The 24558-nt window shown below is 47.3% G+C and overlaps 1 long non-coding RNA gene across 1 annotated transcript; it reads right to left on the minus strand.

Annotated features, from left to right (window-relative positions):
* Positions 1-2385: 2385 nt before the first annotated feature.
* LOC116980966 lies at positions 2386-23151 on the minus strand. The gene is made up of 4 exons (XR_004414128.1): positions 23140-23151; positions 15875-15876; positions 4469-4536; positions 2386-2395 (listed from the first exon to the last, which is right to left on the minus strand). It is a non-coding gene; the product is annotated as an uncharacterized LOC116980966 (long non-coding RNA).
* Between the last annotated feature and the right edge of the window lie 1407 nt (positions 23152-24558).

Raw genomic sequence — 24558 nt, forward strand, 5'->3', positions numbered from 1 at the left:
CCCCTGTGAAACCAGCGCGGGGAACATTAGTTTTGCTTCCCTCTCCCGCCCGGCCCGGTGCGGGAGTGAGTCGGGAGCGAAAGTCGGGCACAGCTGTTCCCATTACGGGAGGACAGCGTACCTTTGGCTGCTGCTGCCGGCTGCCCGCAACTCCGCGGTCCTCCCCAGCCAGCTTCACTAGCAGCACTTGTGGACACTACTTTGTCCAGCTTCCCCTCCTGTGAAAAAACCAGCGCGGGGAACATTAGTTTTTGCTTCCCTCTCTCGCCCGGCCGGGCCCGGTGCGGGAGTGAGTCGGGAGCGAAAGTCGGGCACAGCTGTTCCAATTACCGGAGATTAGCGTGCCTTTGGCTGCTGCTGCCGGCTGCCCGCAACTCCGCGGTTCTCCCCCGCCAGCTCTCCCGCAGCCTTCATGGATCCGGTCCATGTCTCCACCTAAAAGGTAAGTGGAAGGAACGCAGAGTCTTCTTACCTGCTGTTCCCGACTTTCAAATTCTGGAACGCAGAGTCTACTTACCTGCTGTTCCTGGCTTTCAAATTTTGCCGCTAGGGGAACGTTGTGACTTCTTACTCTAAGCCTCCCCTATCTACGTCCAAAGGTTTATTTGAAATTGTGTTTTTGTTCTTCCTCAACTACCTCATTTGGCACTCGTTCAGTATATACAACATCCACAGTGTTAAAAAAAAACGTTGATTTTAAACTAGACTAAGTGGGGCCCGTTGGGTCCCAGCTTCACACGGGAGGGCTGGTCCCCCAACGCTGGTCTCTCCAGCAATTCGAAAATTGCTGGCCAGGGGGGGGGGGGGGGGGGGTTCTGGGAAGCTAGCTTGGGTTTTGTAGGCCGAAGGGATTGGTTTACAGAGGGCTAGTATGGACATTGTGGGCCGAATGGATTCTTGGGTTGGCAGCTCAGTCACTGAGGCCTGCGGCTTTTGCAACTGTCCTTTCGCAACTGTGGCTTTGGCAACTGTGGCTGAGAGGAATAACCGCTTTATTAGATCCGACCGTTTACTGCAAAAGTCCAGCTCATTTCGTGATTTCCGCTTAGTGGACAGGTCACGCTGATTGCGTCTCCTCCGGTGAGTGCTGAATGCGGAAGTGTTGCTGACTGCGGAATGCCTAAAGTGTAGACACTGCGTTCTTCCGTTTGAGTATTCAGAAAGGTTTACAGCCATATTTATGGTGTGTGATTATTTGTATCTTTCTGTTTGTCTGTATGTATGTGTGAGTGTGTCTTTGGGTGTGTGTGAGTGTATGTGCGTGTGTCTGTGTCTGTATGTGTGTCTCTCTGTGAGTGTGTCTGTCTGTGTGTGTTCTGTCTGCGTGTGTGTCTGTCTGTCTGTTTGTGATTGCCTGTCTATGTGTCAGTGTCTGTGTGTGAGTGTGTTAATGCGAGTGTGTGTGTGTGTGAGTGTGTGTTTTTGAGTGTCTGCCTGTATGTCTGTCTGTGTGTCTGACTGTGACCGCGTTTGTGTAAGTGTGCGTGTGTTTGTCTGTGTGAGTGTGTGAGTGTGTGTGTGCGAGTGTGTGAGTGTGTGAGTGTGTGTCTATGTGTTTGTGTGTATCTGTCTGTGAACGTGTCTTTGTTGTGCGAGTGTGTGTGAGAGAGAGTGTTTGTGTGTATGTATTTGTGTCTGTGTGTGTGTCTGTGTGTGTCTGTGTGTGTGTGTGTGTGTGTGTCTGTGTGTGTCTGTGTGTGTGAGTGTCTGTGTATGTGTGTGTACGAGTGTGAGCGTCTGTGTGTGTGTGTGTGTGAATGCATGTGTGTGCCCTCTGTTTGAAATGCTTTAAATTGGATTTGCTGGCTTGGAGTGCTGTGAGATTGGACTTGCAGGCCTCCACTGAATTATGACTTTTGAGGTAAATTCTCAGATTTCTTTGTTAAAATTTAACCACTCAATCTCTCTATATTAAAATTGCATTTTTTATATCACCAGCAAAGCGACATCATGAGGCAGTGGGTAGAAGACCACAACAAGAAAGAACTTAAGAAATCTCATCTCATTTAAATTGTTCATATTTTTTAAGTCATTCACATTTTAAGGTTTAATAAATCCTTTTTTGCACTTGCCATGCCTGCGTGTTCTTTCTCACAATGGGAACCTAATAGGCAGGAATGGCTGCGCTGTCGGAGAGCCACCAAGAATGCATTGAGGGTGGTTGAGGGTAGATGGACTGAATGCGTGGGGGAGAGGGGAATGGCAATGAGCAGTGGGGGTGGGTGAAGGAAAGAAGCGTGACTGAGTGAACTGCCATCACACCAGCCGTCAGTGATTGGATCGACAGCACACCAGCCATGAGTAAGTGAACTGCCAGCCCACCAGCTGTAAGTAACTGAAGTGCCAGCGCACCAGCCGTGACTTAGTGAACTGCCATCCCACCAGCCATGACTCACTGAACTGCTAGTCCAAGAATCAATTCAGTCAACAATGTCCATACTAGCCCTCTGAAAACCAGTCCATTCAGTGCACAACACCCATACTAGCGCTCCAGAGATTTACACAAGGACTTTCCTCCTTCATTGCTGTGATCTGTAAAAAAGTTGAAAATGGCTAAAATTGACTGTCCACCCTCTACCCCTTCTCTCTCACAGAGGCTGTCACCTGCTTTCGGTAGAATGTCTGGCAGTTTCTCATCTGCCAGCCCGCCAGGCCTCAGTTACCGAGCTGCCAGCCTGCTATGCCTGAGTGACTGAACTGTCAGGCCAGAGTGAATGAGCTGCCTGGCCTCACTGACTGAGCTGCCAGGATTCAGTGATTGCGCTGCCAGGCTTCAGTGCCTGAGCTGCAAGCCCAAAAATCAATTTGGCCCACAATGTCTATACTAGCCATCTGGAAGCCAGCCCATTCAGCCCACAACAACCATGCTAGCGCTCCAGAAATTCAGCCCCCACTGGTCAGCAATATTGGAATTGGTGGAGAAGTGGGATATTGCGTTGGGGGGCCAGCCCTCCATGTGAAGCTGGGACCCAACAGTTCCCACTCAGTCTAGTATATTTTATAAATAGCTGCGGTCCTATATTCTATCCATGTCAATATCCATCCCCAATACCATGTGCTATAATTGTAGCCACTAATCTCCTGTGTGAGATCTTAACAAATGCTTTATGAAAATCCAGGTACACTACATCCACTGGCTCTCCCGTCCATTTTACTTGTTGCATCCTCAAAATGGATGATGCAATGTTTCTGCAACCTATGAGACATTCCGCTGGTTTCATGGTGTTGTAAACAATGGAGATGACAGGCGCTTTAGGTTTTAGGTTCAGGTTTAGGACATTATTGGGACATGTACCGATGTACAGTGAAAAAACATTGTTCTGCATGCTATCCAAACATATTCCATATATCATTTATAGATTTTACCAGTTCAAACGCGATGATACAGGTCACTGGGCATAAGGATCCACCTTATGCGGTCGCTACATGGATTCGCACAGCGGGTGGCGCAAATATCGAATTAGCTGCCAAAGCTGAGGTAGAAACTACACAGGATCTAAAACGCCAAAAAAAATAGGAACTGACATGCGCCAAAAAAACGGCAGGTGGGACTAATGTGAATGGTGTACATTTATCGGCGTTGACAGATTAGGCCTGTTCCTGCGTTGTGTGACCCATGAGAATAGATAGAGCAAAGTGGAAAATAGAGAGAGAAGAATGCATTTATCAGCATTGTAGCGCTATTTTATACATCATTACCTCAGACAAAGTTCAATGTTCATAATGGTGTATATTGAATGGAGCCCTAACCTCTGGGGGGACCGTTCATATACCCGATAGCGGAGGAAATGAACCAGGTTTTGGGATGCGCGCTCACAAACATCTCTACCTGTTGCCAGATAGGTGTAGGGGAAAGAAAAAAACTGACCGGGATTTCCCAAGTCTTTGATTTTGTTGGGTGCTTGGATAATGTTATGCAGCGTGAAGTGCAGATAAAGACTATGACTAGTCTGGGCTATATTTACAACCCTCTGCAATATCTCGCGGTCTTGGCATGGTTGTTCCCAAAACAAGCTAATGTAGCGGCACCAAACGTGGGAAATAAAGGTGAGACGTCAGGCCGGTTCAAACAGTCGTTTCTTCAGTGGTGACACGTTAGGTTGGTGCGCTAACTATAATAACAGTGTTGCTGTAGCTGAGCGAGGTGGTTCACTCGGGCTCTGCTACCGGTTGACTACTTAAGGTCTCCAGGTGAGATGACCATATAACCATATAACCATATAACAATTACAGCACGGAAACAGGCCATCTCGACCCTTCTAGTCCGTGCCGAACACGTATTCTCCCCTAGTCCCATATACCTGCGCTCAGACCATAACCCTCCATTCCTTTCCCGTCCATATAACTATCCAATTTATTTTTAAATGATAAAAACGAATCTGCCTCCACCACCTTCCCTGGAAGCTCATTCCACACAGCCACCACTCTCTGAGTAAAGACTGAGTAAAATGACCTTAGGTACCAGGACCGTGCCCGCCCTCGTACATCCTGACGAGCGTTCGAGCACAAGTGGCCTGTGTGTAGGCTGACGCCACACTACGATGCAACGTGACAAGCTTTTTAACATATTTTTGCAAGAGTAACGGGAGACATGACAAATGTATTTTTATTTTCGATTGTATGTCCTCTTGGGTGTCGCATCATTGTGATTGCAGCACGTCAGAGTGGCAATATTGACAGGAAACTGAAGGAAATACTTTACACTCCAACGTTGGTGGGTATATGAAACAAGCGGTCCGAGGAGTTTTGAGAAGTTTTCTGCAGCAAGAGTGTTTGGAAATATCGGTGCCAATTCACCAGTAGTAAGAAACAGATAGGTAGTTGTTGACCAATAAATGTTGAGCAGGAAATGATTCTGGAATCATGTTCAGATGCGCCCTCGAGCAACACCGATGTTTGCCTGCTTGTGATTTCAAAAATGATACCACACCGCATGCGTTTACTCAATATCCGAGTTCTGATGAGATCATTAACTTCTGACAACAGATTTTCCCTTTCACCGCCGATGTCTTCTGTCATCTGAGTATATCATGTATTCCTCTTGTATTTCAAATGCCAGAGAATTACTACGGTCCGCAGTACATTCTCAGCATGATTATTGTGTTCTTACATCCGTCCCCACACTTCACATTCTCTTCGCATTTGCCCACAGTCCATTTGTGGTTAACAGCCATTCGTCACCTTCTGCTTAACATTATCACCGTTTGTGTCTCGTCTGTAATCTCAGTCAGCGTCATAGTACGAACATTCCCGCTCTGATCAGAATTATTTCATATCTCACGGGTCATTTGGTCAGGTTAGATCGATTATTATCACATGTACCGAGCTGCAGTGGAAAGAGTTGTTTTGCAATCTATTCACTTGGATCAAATATCCCAGACACAAAAGCAATCAATGTAAAGACAGATGCAATAGATCGGGTAAATGGGAAGATACAGAATGTATAATATAGTTCATGATACAGAATAACTTGCTGAATGTGGTTCTTTATTTCCACCCAACCCCGATTTGTCCGGGCATTTGGAACAATGAACAATCGTTGCTCAAGCTACATTGCAACGAGTTCTCCTACGTTCTCCTACGAGTTGCACCTTTGCATTTGGAGGACTAGAGTACAAACACAAAATCTGTTCAAACACAAAACCATCATTGAACCTGATGTAAAATTCGTATTGAACCGTGCCGGGTGCATAGCTAGAAAGAATGATGATGCAATGCTTCTACTAACTATGGGTCTTGGTTTGTGAAGGTGTAAACAATTAAGTTGCAAGGGGCATTAATATTTATGCTTCATGTTTAGGTTTATAATAATATATCTTTTATTGTCATTGCACGTCAGTGCAACGAGATTTAGTGTGCAGCTCCACTGATGTACAAGAAAGGTAAATAAATACAATACATAAATAAGCAAGCTGAATTGATTGACGTGACCATCTGAGGGAGACTGTCCAAAGGGAGTGGGGGGGGGGGGGCACTCATTAGGGCCGGTTCAGAGCCGCTATAGCTCTTGGGATAAAACTGTTCCTGAGTCTAGAGGTTCGGGCGTAGAAGGCCTTGTAACGTCTGCCGGAGGGAAGTAGTTGAAATAGACCGTGGCAGGGGTGTGATGAGTCCTTATGGATGCTGAGGGCCTTCCTGAGGCACCACGTGTGGTAGATGCCCTCCAAGGCTGGTAGCTCTGTCCCGATGATCCGCTGCGCTCTGTTGACGACGCGCTGAAGAGCTCTCCTCTCCGCCTCCGTGCAGCTGAGATACCACACAGAGATGCCATACGTTAGTATGCTCTCTGTGGTGCAGCGGTAGAACGTTGTCAGCAGCTGTTGGGGCAGACCAGTCTTTTTTAATTTATTCTTTTTGCCATGTGTTTATTATTGGCGTTTATTATTGCCATGTGTATTGAGGCGCGTGATAAAGCAAAGGGGTAGATACGGAATGCAGAACATAGTTCGCAGCATGATAGCGCATATGTTCCATGGACATATATCCACTAAAGTGTCAGGATGTTTCGAACAGTACTCTGATAATTGAAGAGAAGAAACTATTCCATTGTGTAGTAGTGCGCTTTCGAGCGCTTGTAATTTCTGCTGGACGGAAGAAAGGAATGATCGTGTTGGGACCGGATTGTATTATGTTTGTTGCTTTTGCGACGCAGCGTGGTAGAGATGTAGTCAATTGTGCGAGGTCTGGTCTGTGTGATGGACTGTGCCACATCTAAAATGTCTCTACAACTTCTAGCCGTCTTTGGCAGAACATTTCCCAAACTGAGCTGCGATTAATCGCGACACTATGCTTTCTATGGTCCATCCGTAGAGGGTTGTATAAGTTCTTTCTGTCTCCACCGAACGTTGAGTTTGCCTTCTTGTCTACCTCATCTATGTGGTTGATGCTGGGCTGATCGGTGGTTAGATTAACGTCAAGCAACTCGACGCTCAACAATTTCAACTTCTGCACCATTTGTGCTGATTTGGCGCGTGTACTACGCCACGCTGTTTCGGCTTGTTTACATCGGGGAAGTTGTTATTTTCAACACACGATTCCAGTCAGTACTCTCTCTCTCCTGCCTGTATTACGCATCATCATTTTTGTGATCCGACACACCACAGTGGTGTTGTCTACGAGCAGGTTGACGCAATTGGGGCCGTACTCGACCTTGAGTCGCGAGTGTAAACGGAGAATATTAAAGAACTGAATGCATCATTGCCGGGCAGCGGCGATGAGTGTCATTGTGAGGAAGTTGTTGTCACGTAACCTGACTGTGGGCCAGAAAGTTACGGATCCAGTGGCAGAGGAAGGATGTGATTCCGAGATGCCAACATTTGAAGATAACCGCCACCCCTGCACCAGCAGACACAGCTACACATGTCCTTATGCACAATGCCAAACTCGAGTCTGTTCCTACATTCAATATCTCAATTAAAGACGTGACCTTAGTTTTCACGGAGATACATTAGTCTCCATTTCCTTAATGTCCACAAATATATTTGTTCCAACCCTGTTTGTACTTAACAAACGAGCATCGCTACTGCCTGGGATAGAGTGTACTCTCGGCTCAGATATATTTTCGAGAGTATTTTACACCTAACTCAGTCACTCCATGGTGAAATATTATTCTGAAACATTGATCCAAACGTAATGATTCACAAACCGTTCGGTAATTCTCTCAACATCTATCCTGTCAGGGCCACGTAAAATTCTACAGTGTGAAAAATGAACTTTGCATTGATCAAGAATGGTTCTTAATCTTTTTTATGTGTGGGAGGTGGGGAGTGGAAGGGGGAAACCGTTTACCAGTCACTTCCTGGTCGGTATGCGTCAATTCTCCGAGCCACATCTTCACCCTCCCCCACCCCCCCCCCCCCCCCTCCCCCTCGTTGCCAGCCATCTGGATTGGTGCGGCCATTCCTGCCGTAGAACGGCCAGAGCTTCAGCGGCGGCACAACACTGAATTACCATCGGGGAGCGGGGCGATGCCTTACTGGGAATCTCCGGAGTGTTGGACCTGCTGATTAACACCGTGGAGCTGTGGTTTGCGGGGCTTCCACCGCGGGCGGCGCTGACTTTTAACCTCGCTGGGCCTGGGCTCTTTGCCCGGGATCGCCAGCGTTGGAGCTCCGCCCAGCTCGGCCTGTGGACGTCTGGAGTCGCTCTCTCCGGTAGGAAGTGGCCGATTCGGAATCCCCAAGCCGCTGAGAGTGTTCTTCCGTTCTGACGCCGGAGTTCCGATCATCCCGGCGAGATGGCCCGAAACATCGGGCCGCCGTAGCGGCGACTGCGGGGGCAGAAAGGCCTCGACCACAGGTGAACAAAGAGGTAAAGGACTGAAATTTATTTCCTTCACCCGCAGTGGGAAACGTTGCTTCTGCTGTGTGGGGATGTTCATGTTAATTTTACTGCGGAGTCACATGAGTGATTAGGTGAAGAAGGCCGTCAGGCCGCATGCGCGTCATTACGTCTAACGCATGGCGCGCGACTGGCTGGCAGGCGCGCAGCTCCTCCAGCGGTAAGTTTCAAACCTGAAGGTAAGTTTCAAACTTATATTTCAGGTTGTGTTTTTACCTTGCAGGAAGCTCACTACAGAGATCCTGCTGGATGTTGTTCCGCGGAATAACCTGGCTGTGGAGACCGCGGGAAATCCCGGCTCCGCGAGGGGAACCCAGCTCGGGGAAAACCCCGGCTGCGGAGTCCGCGGGTAATCCCGGCTCCGCGAAGGAAAACTCGGCTCGGGGGCAAACCCGGCCATGCTGACCGCCGGCTGCGGAAACCGCCGGAAATCCCGGCTCCGTGGGAAATACCGGATCGCGAGGCCGGTTAAACTTCAAAGACCATTTCATGGGGAGATGCTCCACCTGATACTCCAAAGAACCGAATAATATCAGCACGGGTCTCGGGGGCCCGCGGCAGCGCCTGGTACAGGGCTGCATTATATCTCCCTCTCTGAGGAGGGGAGCTCGGCAGTCGCAGTTTGGTGGTATGTCGTGAGGGAATTTTCCACGACACGCCAGCTGCGTGACACCTGCAGCATCACCTGTTGCAGGGCTGCATTATATTTCCTTCTCTAAGGAGAGGAGCGTAGGCAGTTAGTGTATGTCTGACTCTAAATTCAGAGGTATGTCCGTGAAACATACGGGAGTGCATGCGTGAGGTCAGAATTCTGGCATGACATTAAGGATTGCGATATCCACGCAAACGGAGGAGTCGCTGAAAGGAAAAGTTGGCTTCCAACCTATGGCAGAAAACCTGGAGCTTGGGAAGCATTTATGACCTCACGCACATCGTTACAGAGTGCCGGCAATGAACAGCGTTATCTGGGGAGCGCGAGGCCAGCAATTACCAGCCGCCGAAACTTCTCCTTGGAGAATACCTAGCCAGGCAAGAAACCCGGATGAGGTAGTGAAACTGTCAGACCAGTCAAGGTACCTACGACGAGTAAAAGCCTCACCGTTTACGGCGACTACACCCCGACGCCTCCATCGGCAGTAAGTGGTTCATTGAAGCTGGTGGCAGCTTGAAAGCTGATCCTCTGGGCAGAGGTCTTTTCGGCCAATGCCCAAGCCGGCCCCAGCCGTCCTATCCTCCATATTCAAGGATGGAATCAAAACCTGAGGACGGAAACAGAACTCACACGGGTTGTGTGGACTGGTTACGTGTGGACTAGTTACGTAATAAAAATATTACACTATTTTGCACGAATGTCGAGATATTGGGTCACCCTTGATTAACTCACATTCACATGTGCCCGAAGCAACGACTGGTTCAGGGTTGCCTTTCCTCCCACTCGTTTGAACGCTGTGATGGTGATGGTGCTAAAATACATGCACACAGGCCTGAGGCAGCTCTTGGTTCAGGTTGCATAAGTCCTCGCATTCGGATGTATGAAGGATGAAGATGGAGCCAGTCGAAGGTACTGTAAGTGGCGTATTCCTTAAATTAGATAGTTCGAAGGCATAATACTCTGCTGACCAAGTGCTAGTAAATGGGATTTAGTAATTGGATACTATTGACATAGACCGTTATTGAGACTGCTTCTCTGCTCTGTGACTCTGTGACACACAACCCAGTCTTGCACAATTCTCCACAGGTGATATCAGGGTTTCGCTACCTTGCCTGTGAATAGGTCGAGTTATAATGAGAAGTGCGGACGTTATTCTTTCGCGTGCCGGAGGGTGAGGGATGATCTTATGATTATGTATAAAATCATGAGGAAGATATTTCGCTTGGGCAGTTTACACCCTAGCGGCATAAACATTGACTTCTCCAATTTCCGGTACCGCTTGATGTCTCCTGCTCTTCTCAGCTCTCCATCAGCAATTGGGCTCCTCCTCTTCCTTTCTCCTCCGAAGGGCATTAGGTTTTAACCGTACGTTTATTATTATCACATGTATCAAGGTACAGTCTAAAACTTGGTTGTGCAAACTGTTCAAGCTGACCAAACTGATCAGATAGAACATATACAGATTCAATCAGTTCAAACACGAAGACACAGAGTGGCGAGTCTTTGTATAAACACAGAGGGTGGTCAGTGTGTGGATTCGCACAGGGGTTAGTGGGTATATAGAACGAGCTGCCAGAGGAGGTAGTTGGGGTGAAAATTATCACACAATTGAAAGACATTTGGACAGGAAGATGTACAGGAAAGGTTCAAAATGATAAGGGCCAAACATAGCAGATGGGACTAGTGTAGATGGGGCACATTAGTCGGTTAGGGCAAGCTGGGCCGATGGTCTATGACTATGTAAATAGATAAACAAAGTGGACGATACAGAGTGTAGAACAACGTTTTCACCATTGTATCGCATCGTTGTTCATCAGCTTGTGAGACACCGCCCAATGCCACAATGGGTTAGAGGCTGTTGTGAGACAACGCCCAATGCCATAATAGGTTAGAGGCTGTTGTGGGACAATGCCCAATGCCACAATTGGTTAGAGGCTGTTGTGGGACAACGCCCAATGCCACAATGGGTTAGAGGTTGTTGTGAGACAATGCCCAATGCCACAATTGGTTAGAGGCTGTTGTGGGACAATGCCCAATGCCACAATGGGTTAGAGGCTGTTGTGGGACAATGCCCAATGCCACAATGGGTTAGAGGCTGTTGTGAGACAATGCCCAATGCCACAATGGGTTAGAGGCTGTTGTCAGACAATGCCCAAAGCCGCAATGTGCCCGTCGGAAACCAGCATCACTTCGTCACTAATGTTTTCAAGGATGATGAATGAATGAATGATGTCAGAGTCAAATTGAACAGTACCCCAACTCTGGAGGGACTGTTCAGAGGCCTGATAACGGAGGATAATAAGCTATTCGTCTGTCCCGTGGTGCGTAGTTACAGAACTGACCTCAGACTCAATCATTTCATATCTGATTACATTACTCTTCATTTCCTTATCGTCCAAAACACATGTTCGCCCAGCCATATTTGTACTTGATAAATGAGCATCACTATTTTATGGGCAGGAGGTACAGTGTATTCAGATATGTTAGCCAGGATAAATTCCATCTTATCTCAATCATCCAATTTGTATTCTGAAACATTTATTCTATCAAAATTATCCAGCAACTCTTTGTGTATTTCGGTGAATATCCATCCTGTCAATGCCTCTCGGAAGCCTACATTTATTGTGTCAATAAAATTACTTGTTGTTGTTCCAAACTGCACAGAGTAGACGATCTGTGGATGTCATGGTACACCAGTCATTGAAAGTGGGCATGCAGGTGCAGCAGGCAGTGAAGAAAGCGAATGGTATGTTAGCTTTCATAGCAAAAGGATTTGAGTATAGGAGCAGGGAGGTTCTACTGCAGTTGTACAGGGTCTTGGTGAGACCACACCTGGAATATTGCGTACAGTTTTGGTCTCCAAATCTGAGGAATGACATTATTGCCATAGAGGGAGTGCAGAGAAGGTTCACCAGACTGATTCCTGGGATGTCAGGACTGTCTTATGAAGAAAGACTGGATAGACTTGGTTTATACTCTCTAGAATTTAGGAGATTGAGAGGGGATCTTATAGAAACTTACAAAATTCTTAAGGGGTTGGACAGGCTAGATGCAGGAAGATTGCTCCCGATGTTGGGGAAGTCCAGGACAAGGGGTCACAGCTTAAGGATAAGGGGGAAATCCTTTAAAACCGAGATGAGAAGAACTTTTTTCACACAGAGAGTGGTGAATCTCTGGAACTCCCTGCCACAGAGGGTAGTCGAGGCCAGTTCATTGGCTATATTTAAGAGGGAGTTAGATGTGGCCCTTGTGGCTAAGGGGATCAGAGGGTATGGAGAGAAGGCAGGTACGGGATACTGAGTTGGATGATCAGCCATGATCATATTGAATGGCGGTGCAGGCTCGAAGGGCCGAATGGCCTACTCCTGCACCTAATTTCTATGTTTCTATGTTTCTATCTGATAAACTGTTGGTCCTTTGACGGCCATTTTCTCAGAGGGATAAATCTCGACTTCAGTCTCTGCACCGAGTTGAAGATGCGCATCGTGTTCCTTGAAAGAAATAACGTCAACGCATAACAGTCTGCGGCTAAGGGGAAAAGTATCTCTCCTCTGTATTTATCGAGGATCAAAACAGTCGGACGGAGGATCCTGGGGCAGTCAATGATCTTGAGAGCAGTCAGTGTTACCGTCGAAGAAGTACTGATGGTACTATCGTGTATCAAGGTAGACAATCTCCAGGGCCTAATCAGACATATCCGAGGGCATTGTATGAAACTAGAGTGGGAATTGCGGGAGCCCTCGTTGAAATTTACGAGTCAATGGAAAATAGACAATAGGTGCGGAAGTAGGCCATTCGACCCCTCGAGCCAGCACTGCCATTCACTGCGATCATGGCTGATCATCCACAATCAGTACCCCGTTCCTGCGTTCTCCCTACATCCCTTGAATCTGCTATATTTAAGTGCTCTATCTAACACTCTCTTGAAAACATCCAGAGAATAGGCCCCCACTGCCTTGTGGGGCAGAGGATTCCACAGATTCACTACTCTCTGGGTGAGAAAGTGTTTCCTCATCTCCGTTCTAAATGGCCGACCCCTTATTATTAAGCTGTAGCCCCTGGTTCTAGACTCCTCCAACACCGGGAACATGTTTCCTGCCTCTAACGTGTCCAATCCCTTAATAATCCCATACTTTACAATAAGATATCCTCTCATCCTTCTAAATTCCAGTGTATACAAATCAGTCGCTCCATTCTTTCGACATATGACAGTCCCGCCATCCCAGGAATTAGCATAGCAAGAACTTCCTTTCTCAAAATCATAGAACAAAACTGTACACAATACTCCAGGTGTGGTCTATCCAGGGCCCTGTCCAATTGCAGAAGGACCTCTTGCTCCTACACTCCTGATGTTATGAAGGCCAACATGCCATTAGCTTTTGTGACAATATCCATGTAATTTATGCATATGAGCTGTACTCATTCTCGCACATGCTCAGACTTGCGCATATAATTATGTAAATCAGTCAGTGACTTTTACCTTGGAAATAAATCATTCATGCTTTTGATTCCTACACGAGTGTGTATGGGGTCATCTTTCTCCGTCTAATATATGCTAGTTTTACCTACATCGTAAGCAGACACATATCAAAACATGGTGGCAGCGGTGAAAGTGAAGATTTGTGGATAAAATGGACGCTATGATGATTAGCAAAAATGCTTTGAAAAGCTTTCAGGAATCAGTGTTTCAATGCTCAGCGACCGACTAGCTGCATGCATGGGTGGAATGATATGCAGACCAGTGAGCACACAAGGATTATACGCAGTGTGTAAATCAGTCCTGTGTGAAATTGGTCAAATATAGCACACGCTGTATGGAAACAGATAAAACAAGTTTTGTTTCGGAAATGTTTTCGATAGTAGTAGAAGATATTAGAGAATCTTACGCAAATTACGCAGTCGCGAGTTGCGCTTATAGCTAAACCTTACGTAAGCCGTTAAGAACGACGGGATACGCTGATATTTGAATTGAATTGAATTGGATTTCCTTTATTGTCATTCAAGCATTAGTTTGAACGAAATTGCGTACATGGCAGTAAACAAAACAAAACAAGCAATGAACACAATTTAACACAAACATCCATCACAGTGGATCTCCAGGCACCTCCTCACAGTGATGGAAGGCAAAAAGTCTTACCTCTTCCTTGCTTGTTCTCCCGCTGCGTCGAGGCGATCGACGCTCTCGATGTTCAAGCCCCGGCCGGGTGATGGTAAACCACGCGGCCGATTCCAAGCTCCGCGAACGGGCCGACTCAAACTCCGCGACCCGGGGCGGGCGAAGCGGCTGTTGTGGGAGCTCCCGAAAATCAGTCACCAAGCAGGGACCTGCGAGCTCCCGATGTTACCGTCCACAGGGCCCGCGGCCGAAGCCTCCGAAGTTGGGTCGCAGCCACAGCGCCACCACAGCGTCCAAAGTCAGCCAGCTCCGCAATGGTAAGTCCACAGGCTCTGCCACCGGAGCCCCCAAAGTCGAATTGAGGCCGCCAGCTCCATGATATTAGACATCAGCGTAGACGCAGACGGGGATATGACAACGAAAATAATGGGAACAAGAATTGTCTATTGAAATCTCCAAGGACAGATGGGAAGATTATTTGTTATATATGCATAAATGTTCGACCAACGTTAGACACATATTGATCTAATTTAAAATTGTACACAGATTATATCACTCAAAAACAAATTTAAATAAACGTTTTCCAAATGTCTCTCCCATCTGTGATAAGTGCCTAACTAAAGAGGCAACAATAGCACACTCATTTGTTTCCTGTGCAAAACTTCAGAAATTTTGGAAGGCAATTTTTGAAAGTTTTTCAAAAATATTTAAATTAAGACTGGACCCAAAGTAGTTATTAAACTACGATTTTATAATGGCAAAAAAACATATACTTAAATTTTGGAAAGACGCGCCTATCCCAACGTTTAAAATGTGGATTACAAATATGTCGGAAATACTACATCTTGAGGAAATTAGACTTGTTCTAGCAGGAAAACAAGAGCAATTCTTAAGAATATGGCCACCTTTCATTGTTTTGTTACGCGTGTAATATGGTGCAACACAACCCTGGAAAATAATTATTTTAGAACTAGGCGATGGGTGTGAAGCGTCAGGAATTAGGCACATTCCCTTTCCTTCTTGCTTAGCCTTACCTTTTTTTAGATCCCTTACTTATTTTCTTTTTCTTTTCTTAAGGCCCCCTTTTCTGTGGGGCTTTTTTTCTTCTTCTTTTCTTTTCACATTTTCAAGCACGCAGTCTACTTAACCATTATCATTCATTTAACGCCCACTACTACGGACTACACTGCACTACTGTCCTCACTCTTTTCTTCTTTATCTTTTTCCTTTTCTCTTTTTCTATTATAGGTTAAAGTTTAAAAAAAGGAGTTGTACAAGAAATATAATATGTTGCATATTATGATTAAGATGTATGTACATTGCTTCTAATAATTTAAAAAACAAAACAAAGAAAATGTGGCATTCCCGTTAAAACATCTTTCTCCCACTCCCCACATATACACACCTAAAAATAAACTAAAACATACGTATAACAAGACAAAAGAAAACAAAAAGACAGGCAACAGCAGGCGAGCCGCTGCTGTTTGGCAGCGCCGGCCCTTCTGGATGGAAGTGGCGGCGCAGGTCAGTTCTTCTTTCCACGTGGCTCCACCACCCAATCTAAAGCTCAAAGAGAAGCGGGTGGAAGAGTGGGAAATGTTTTAATAAATGTATGAAAATTATCATTACATGACTACTGCCCCATAGAGTATCTCTATATCAGTACTGCAACACAGTGTGTCATTACATCAGTACAACCCCACACTGTCACTCCGTCAGTACAACCCCACAGTGTGTCATTACATCAGTACTACCCCACAGCGTACCACTCCGTCAGTAGTATTTCACAGTGTCATTTCATCAGTACTACTGCACAGTGTGTCTCACCATCACCACGTCCACACCTTGTTTAACGCCATCAGTACCTCCCCATCGCGTGTCACTCCATCAGTATTATCCCACAGTGTATCACGTCAATCGTACTATCCTATAAATTGTCACTCCAACGTTACTACCCCACAGTGTGTCTCTCCATCCGTACTATCGCACGGTGTGTCCATAACATTAGTGCTACACCACAATGTTTCACTCCATCAGTACTATCCAACAGTGTGTCGTTCTACCAGTACTATACACGGGTGCCACTCCATCCGTTATATCCCACAGTGTGTCACTGTATCAGTACTACCCCACAGTGTGTCACTCTATCAGTACTCCCCCACAGTGTGTCAGTCTATCAGTAATACCCCATGGTGCTTTACTACATGTAAGACACCACAGTGTATAAGTCCATCTGTACCATCTATTAGTGTGTCTCTCCATCATTACTACCCCATAGTGTGTCAGTCTATCAAAGTTTCACTTCAACAGTACGACCCCACAGTGTGTTATTCCATCAGTATTATCCAATAGTGTGTCTCTCCAACATTATTACCCATAGTGATTCACTCCATCAGTACTACCCCACAGTATTTCACTTCTTCAGAAAAACCCACATTGTGTCATTCATCAGTACAAACCCGCAGCATGTCAGTAATACACCACAGAGCGTCATTCCATCAGTACTATCACACAGTGCGTCACTCCATTAGTATAGCACCACATTGTGCCAGTCCATCAGTAACATACAACAGTGGGCCAATCCATCAGTACTATTCCACAGTGTGCTTCCCATCAATGCCACTCCGTTGGGTGCCACTCAACCTGTACTACACCACAGTGTCAATCCAGCTTAACTATCCCCACAGTGCCAATCCACCAGTACTACACCACAGTATCAATCCAGCTTAACTATACCCACAGTGTCAATCCAGCTTAACTATACCCACAATGTCAATCCAGCTTAACTATCACTTCATCAGTACTACACAGTGTGGCATTCCATCTGAACTATCCCACTTTGTGTCAGTCCATCAGTATTTCCCCACTGTGTGTCACGTTCTCAGTCTCCCCCACAGTGTGTAACTCCATCAATAAATCCAACAGCGTGTCACTCAATTAGTGCTTTCCCCAAACCGCGCCATTGCATATTCCACACAAACGCACCCTCACAGGCACTCACAATCTCACACAGTTCACACAGTTCACACAATTACCCACCCTTACGCACGGCAATGCACTCTTACACATACACCAACATTACTAATACAACGCTACGCACTCAAAGTCACGGACACTGACACATCGAAACACAGACCCGTGGACATACCCACTCACGGAGGCACTTACATATTCACGTATCCCTATTCCCTGAAGAAGGGTCTTCATATTCCTTGAAGAAGGGTCCCGACCCAAAACGTTGCCTATTCATTCTCTACATAGATGCTGCCTCACCCGCTGAGTTTCTCCAGCAGTTTTTGTTTACTTACATATTCACTACCCACACTCGTTCACACATTCCCGTATACTTACGAAAACGCACACATTCTTACACAGTTCGTCGCAACGTCATATACTTTTGCAATCACCAGCACACACTCACGCCACACACACAAATATTTTCACACACCCACTCATACCCATGAAAACGTTCACACCACCAACACTAAAATACACACTCTCACACACTGACATTGTTGTACACTCACATTCATCGTATACACACTCATGCTATCATAAAAGCGTTCACGCACACTCAAATGCAGTCATAAGGTCGTAGCCGATTGGGGAATATTTATGCTGTTAGGTCCATGAAATCTACCCCGCCGTTCAATCAAGGCTCATCTATCTACCCCTCCTGACCCCATGGATGTGTCAAACACACGCACATACACACGCACACACGCGGAAACACACAACCTCACACATGCACACACACACAAACACACACACAAACTCACACGAACACACACACAGACACACACACACGCACACACACAAACTCACACACACACACACACACACACACACACACACACACACACAGACACACACACATACACGCACACACACATACACACACACACACACACACACACACGCGCGCGCGCGCGCATATACACGGGTCATATCTCTCCCTCTCTCTCTCTCTCTCTCACACACACACGCACACACACACGGGACATATATATGACAGCAAACCTCTCTTGATTCCACTCACGAGGCTGAGCGCGGCCTTTGGACTGGGCGGGACTTCCATAATGAGCGCGACCGCTTGACTGCGCGGGACTTCCTGAATGAGCGGGACTTCCGGGATCAGCGCGACGTCTGCACTCAGCTGAACTTCCGGAATGAGCGCGAGCTTTGTACTCAGCACGGCGTAGACTCACTGGTCAGCTACTCACGGCGTAGACTCGCAGATATATCAGCACAGTGCAGGTTCACATTTCAATCAGCACGGTGCAGACTCACAGTTCAGTTCACACACGGTGTGTGCGTGTGTGTGTGTGTGTGTGTCTGTGTGTATGTGTGTGCGTGCGTGCGTGTGTGTATGTGTGTGTATGTGTATGTGTGTGTGTATGTGTGTTTGTGCGCGTGCGTGTGTGTATGTGTGTGTGTGTGTGATTGTGCGCGTGTGTGTGTGTGTGTGTATGTGTGCGTGCGTGTGTGTGTATGTGTGCGTGCGTGTGTGTGTGTGTGCGTGTACGTGTATGTGCGCGCGCGCGTGTGTGTGTGTGTGTGTGTGTGTGTGTGTGTGTGTGTGTGTTTTTTTTTGTTTGTGTGTGTGTGTGTTTGTGTGTGTGTGTGAGAGAGAGAGAGAGAGAGAGAGAGAGAGAGAGAGAGAGAGAGAGAGAGTAAGCGTGAGTGTGTGCGTATGTGTGTGAGGGTGTGAGGGTGTGAATGTGTATGCGTGAGTGATGGAGGGTTTGAGTGATGAATGGTGTGAGTGATGGAGGGTGTGTGTGTGTGTGTGTGGTGGAGGGTGTGTGCGTGTTATGTAGTGTATGTTTGTGATGGAGTGTGTGTTTGTGAGATAGATAATAGACAATATGTGCAATAGGCCATTCGGCCCTTCGGGCCAGCATGGCCATTCAATGTGATCATGGCTGATCATCCACAATCAGTACCCCGTTCGTGCCTTCTCCCCATATCCCCTGATTCCGCTATTTTAAGAGCCCTGTCTAGCTCTCTCTTGAAAGCATCCAGAGAACCTGCCCCCACCGCAGAGAATTCCACAGACTCGCCATTCTCTGTGAGAAAAAGTGTTTCCTCCCCTTCGTTCTAAATGGCTTACTCCTTAATCTTAAACCGTGGCCCCTGGTTCTGGACACCCCCAACATCGGGAACATGTTTCCTGCCTCTAGCGGGTCCAAACCCGTATATGTTTAATATGCGTGTATGTGTGTGTGAGAGAGAGATGGAGGGTGTGTGTGTGCGATTGAGGTTGTGTGTGTGTGAAGGAGGGTGTGTGTGTGTGACGGAGGGAGTGTGTGTGTGATGGAGGGTGGTGTGTGTGTGACGTCGTGTGTGTATGTGATGGAGGGCGTGTGCGTGTGATGGAGGGTGGTGTGCATGTGTGACATCGTGTGTGTGTGCGATGGAGGGTATATGTGTGGGCCCACCAGACGTGAGTGTGTGAGCTGCCAGCCCAACAGCCGTGAGTGAGTGAAATGTCAGCCCACCAGCCGTGACTGACTGAACTGCCAGCCTACCAGCCGTGTCTGACTGAACTGCCATCCCACCAGCGGTGAGTGACTGAACTGCCAGCCCACCAGTCGTGAGTGACTGAACTGCCAGCCCACCAGCCATGACTGAACTGCCAGCCTACCAGACATGAATGACTGAAATGCCAGCCAATCAGCCCTGTTAGTGAACTGCCAGCCCACCAGCCCTGAGAGTGAACTGCCAGCCCACCAGCCGTGAGTGAGTGAACTGCCAGCCCGCCAGCCGTGAGTGAGTGAGTGAACTGCCAGCCCGCCAGCCGTGAGTGAGTGAACTGCCAGCCCACCAGCCGTGAGTGAGTGAACTGCCAGTCCACCAAGCGTGACAGCTTGAACTGCGAGTACAATAATCTTTTCGGCTCAAAATGTCCATACTAGCGCTCCAGAAAGCTCCCCCCCCCCCCCCCCCCCCCCCCCCCTGGCCGCCAATATTGGAATTGGTGGAGAGAGGAATAATGCGTTGGGGACCAGCCCTCCTGTGTGAACATGGTACCCAACGGGTCCCATTTAGTCTAGTATGTTCTGACATTGTCTCTCAAACAAAAAACACACACGCAAACACTCTCACCCACAGTTACTAATGCCCACACACTCACAAGCAAGCAAATAAAGTCGCTTTTAGAAACGCTGCCGCGCTCACACACGTAGACGCGCCTGCACACTTGCACATGTTGTGATTCAGAAGGATTCCAGGGTGTTCACGGCGAGCTGCGCAACGCAGCGCAGACCGGAATATCCCCGGTGAGGAGGGCCGCCCTTCCTTCGGCCCGTTTGGCACGGCTCGCCCACCGCGGACGGCTATGGGAGCCGCGCCTCGGTAGTGATGATGGAGCCGCGAGCAATGGCAGCGAGCGAGGTGGACCATCGGAGAGCGAGGAAGGCCGCCGAGAACGAAGGGGATCCCCCGGTGCGGCGGCAGGCAGGAGATAGAATTATTCGGCCAACGTTTATAACTGTGTCGGCGTCAAAATGTGGCGAGACTTGTGTACTGTCTAAGTGAGGTCTGCTACATGATTTTACCGGGTTGTATGCAAAACTAAATATTCACTCTACCTGGGTACACGTGGCAATAAAGCACTATCGAATCATTGAAATTCTTGCAAAATTCAACATTTACACGCATACTCCGACGTGATGGACATTTACAATTCCCGCTGCCTCAGCAGGGCGAAGAATATCATCAAGGACAGCTCCCATCCTGCATTTGGCCTGTTCGACCTGCTGCCCTCAGGGAGGCGCTATAGGTGCATCAGAACAAGGACCAATAGACTCAAGAACAGTTGCTTTCCAAAAGCCATAACCTCTATGAACTCACACATGCACTGACTTCACAGCCTAACCCCCGGACATCTAGAGTCAGTTATTAAAGATGGGATAGCAGCACATTTGGAAAGTGGTGAAATCATTGGACAAAGTCAGCATGGATTTACAAAAGGTAAATCATGTCTGACGAATCTTATAGAATTTTTCGAGGATGTAACTAGTAGCGTGGATAGGGGAGAACCAGTGGATGTGGTGTATCTGGACTTCCCGAAGGCTTTCGACAAGGTCCCACATAAGAGATTAGTATACAAACTTAAAGCACACGGCATTGGGGGTTCAGTATTGATGTGGGTAGAGAACTGGCTGGCAAACAGGAAGCAAAGAGTAGGAGTAAACGGGTCCTTTTCACAATGGCAGGCAGTGACTAGTGGGGTACCGCAAGGCTCAGTGCTGGGACCCCAGCTATTTACAATACATATTAATGATCTGGATGAGGGAATTGAAGGCAATATCTCCAAGTTTGCGGATGACACTAAGCTGGGGGGCAGTGTTGGCTGTGAGGAGGATGCTAGGAGACTGCAAGGTGACTTGGATAGGCTGGGTGAGTGGGCAAATGTTTGGCAGATGCAGTATAATGTGGATAAATGTGAGGTTATCCATTTTGGTGGCAAAAACAGGAACGCAGACTATTATCTAAATGGTGGCCGACTAGGAAAAGGGTAGATGCAGCGAGACCTGGATGTCATGGTACACCAGTCATTGAAAGTAGGCATGCAGGTGCAGCAGGCAGTGAAGAAAGCGAATGGTATGTTAGCTTTCATAGCAAAAGGATTTGAGTATAGGAGCAGGGAGGTTCTACTGCAGTTGTACAGGGTCTTGGTGAGACCACACCTGGAGTATTGCGCACAGTTTTGGTCTCCAAATCTGAGGAAGGACATTATTGCCATAGAGGGAGTGCAGAGAAGGTTCACCAGACTGATTCCTGGGATGTCAGGACTGTCTTATGAAGAAAGACTGGGTAGACTTATACTCTCTAGAATTTAGGAGATTGAGAGGGGATCTTATAGAAACTTATAAAATTCTTAAGGGGTTGGACAGGCTAGATGCAGGAAGATTGCTCCCGATGTTGGGGAAGTCCAGGACAAAGGGTCAAAGCTTAACGATAAGGGGGAAATCCTTTAAAACCGAGATGAGAAGAACTTTTTTCACACTGAGAGTGGTGAATCTCTGGAACTCTCTGCCACAGAGGGTAGTCGAGGCCAGTTCATTGGCTATATTTAAGAGGGAGTTAAATGTGGCCCTTGTGGCTAAGGGGATCAGAGGGTATGGAGAGAAGGCAGGTACGGGATACTGAGTTGGATGATCAGCCATGATCATATTGAATGGCGGTGCAGGCTCGAAGGGCCGAATGGCCTACTCCTGCACCTAATTTCTATGTTTCTCTGTTTCTATGTTTCCATCTATCCACCTACTGTAATTTGTACTGTAACTGTAAATGTTAATATGTGCAATAACCCATACTGTATATAGGAATCCTATTTATTCACTCTATTCACCCATTGTCTTTTTATAGATATGTATATAGCGCCGCAGAACTGTGCACCTTATCCCCTCCCCCTTTTGTTTTGTTTTCTGTTTTTTGAACTAATTACATGTCTGCACTGAGTACGAGCTGCTTTTAATCTCGTTGTACATGTGTATAGTGACAATAAAATGGCATTCTATTATATTCTATTTGCACAATCTCACACAATCACACTTAAATACACGAGCTAACACACTCATGCATGGACTCACACGCTCATACTGTCACACACACAATAATCAATGCGAGTTAGGATGCATCTCTGGAGAAGTTTAGTTTAGTTTTTTCAGTTAATTTAGTTTATTGTGGCGTGTGCCGAGGTACAATGAATTGCTTTTGTTGCGGAAAGAACACAACTGGAATGCTTTTGCTGCGTATAGATGCCGTTTACAGTGTATAGGTACATGATAAGGGGATACAGTTCAGTGCAAGGTAATGCCAGGAACGTCCCATCGAGGATCGGCCGAGGGTCACCAAAGAGGTAGGTAATAATTCAACACTATTTGTGGTAGAAAAGATGGCGGCGCGCACAGTCGCAGCGGCTCGGAGCTCTCCCTCTAGTTGCCGGTTTTTAGTGTTTTTCGTGTTTTTTTTAATGTTTACTTTCTGCACTGTGAGCCTTTCCCTTCAAATGGGAACGAACATAACTTATAACCGACTGCACATCTTGAATATTCGGAGTACAAACTACATTCCACCCCCTCCACCTGCTATAGTGGAGGAGCTGCTCCGCACAGCGGTGCCTGCCTGGATAACGAGCCGAAGCAGCAAGTGGGGCAGACGGGGACGGAGACGGGAGAGGAAGCAAAAGCGGGGCAAGCGGGCCGGCATCCACGCTAGGCTGAGGAGCTCACCGGACCGACCAGCTTTGCCCAGCCTGTTTATAGCGAACGCCCAGTCCATTGTCAACAAGATCGACGAACTCAGACTGAGGCTTCACTCAAACAGGATAAGTAGCTGTGCTTTCTTCTTCACCGAAACCTGGCTGAATCCGAACATCCCTGACGCTGCTATTGAGCTAGCAGGCCGGACTGTTTATCGAGCAGACCGAACAGCTGACTCCGGTAAGGATAAAGGCGGTGGTGTGTGCATATATGTGTGTAACTCATGGTGCACCACCACTGACATTGTTGAGACTTTTTGCTCCCCGGACTTAGAGTTTATTACAGTGAAATGCAGACCGTTTTATCTGCCAAGGGAGTTTACAGTGGTGTTCCTCACTGCTGTTTACATACCACCGCAAGCTAACGCTAAACTAGCACTGGCTAGTCTGCATGATGCTATCCACCAGCTGAAAAACAACCACCCAGACGGCGTGTTTTTAATAGCAGGAGACTTCAATCACGCCAAGCTGAAGACTGTAATGCCAACATTTCACCAGTTTATTGATTTTCCGACCAGAGGAAACAATATCTTGGACCAGGTCTACTGCAACATTGCCAAGAGCTACAAAGCGGCCCCCTGCCCCTATCTTGGCCGATCCGATCACATCAGTCTGTACTTAACACCTGCATACAGACCCCTCATTGCAAGGACAAAGCCAACAGTTCGCACCATCATGGTCTGGCCAGAAGGAGCCATGGACAGGCTACAGACTGCTTTGAGTACACTGATTGGGACATCTTTAAACAGGCTGCCACTCACAACAACCACACAGACCTCAACACCTACACCTCATCAGTATTGGATTACATCACCTTCTGTATGAACAGTGTCACCACACAGAGGACAATACAGACACTCCCCAACCATAAGCCATGGATGAATGGCACTGTAACTGGTCTACTGAAGGCCCGGGATGCAGCTTTCCACTCAGGTGATGCAGAGGCCTACAGAACAGCAAGGTCCAGTCTGAGGAAGGGCATCAGGGAAGCAAAGCACCGCTACACGAAGCGTATCGAGGAGCATTTTAACAGCTCAGACTCTCGACGCGTGTGGCAGGGCATCAGAACCATCACCGGCTACAACAGCTCCACACACGCACAAAGCTCATCCCTCCCTGACGACCTGAACTGTTTTTTTTGCCAGGTTTGATTGCGCCGACAGCAGTGACAACATACGG

The sequence above is a fragment of the Amblyraja radiata genome, chromosome 15, assembly GCF_010909765.2.
Source record: "Amblyraja radiata isolate CabotCenter1 chromosome 15, sAmbRad1.1.pri, whole genome shotgun sequence".
Classification (NCBI taxonomy): domain Eukaryota; kingdom Metazoa; phylum Chordata; class Chondrichthyes; order Rajiformes; family Rajidae; genus Amblyraja; species Amblyraja radiata.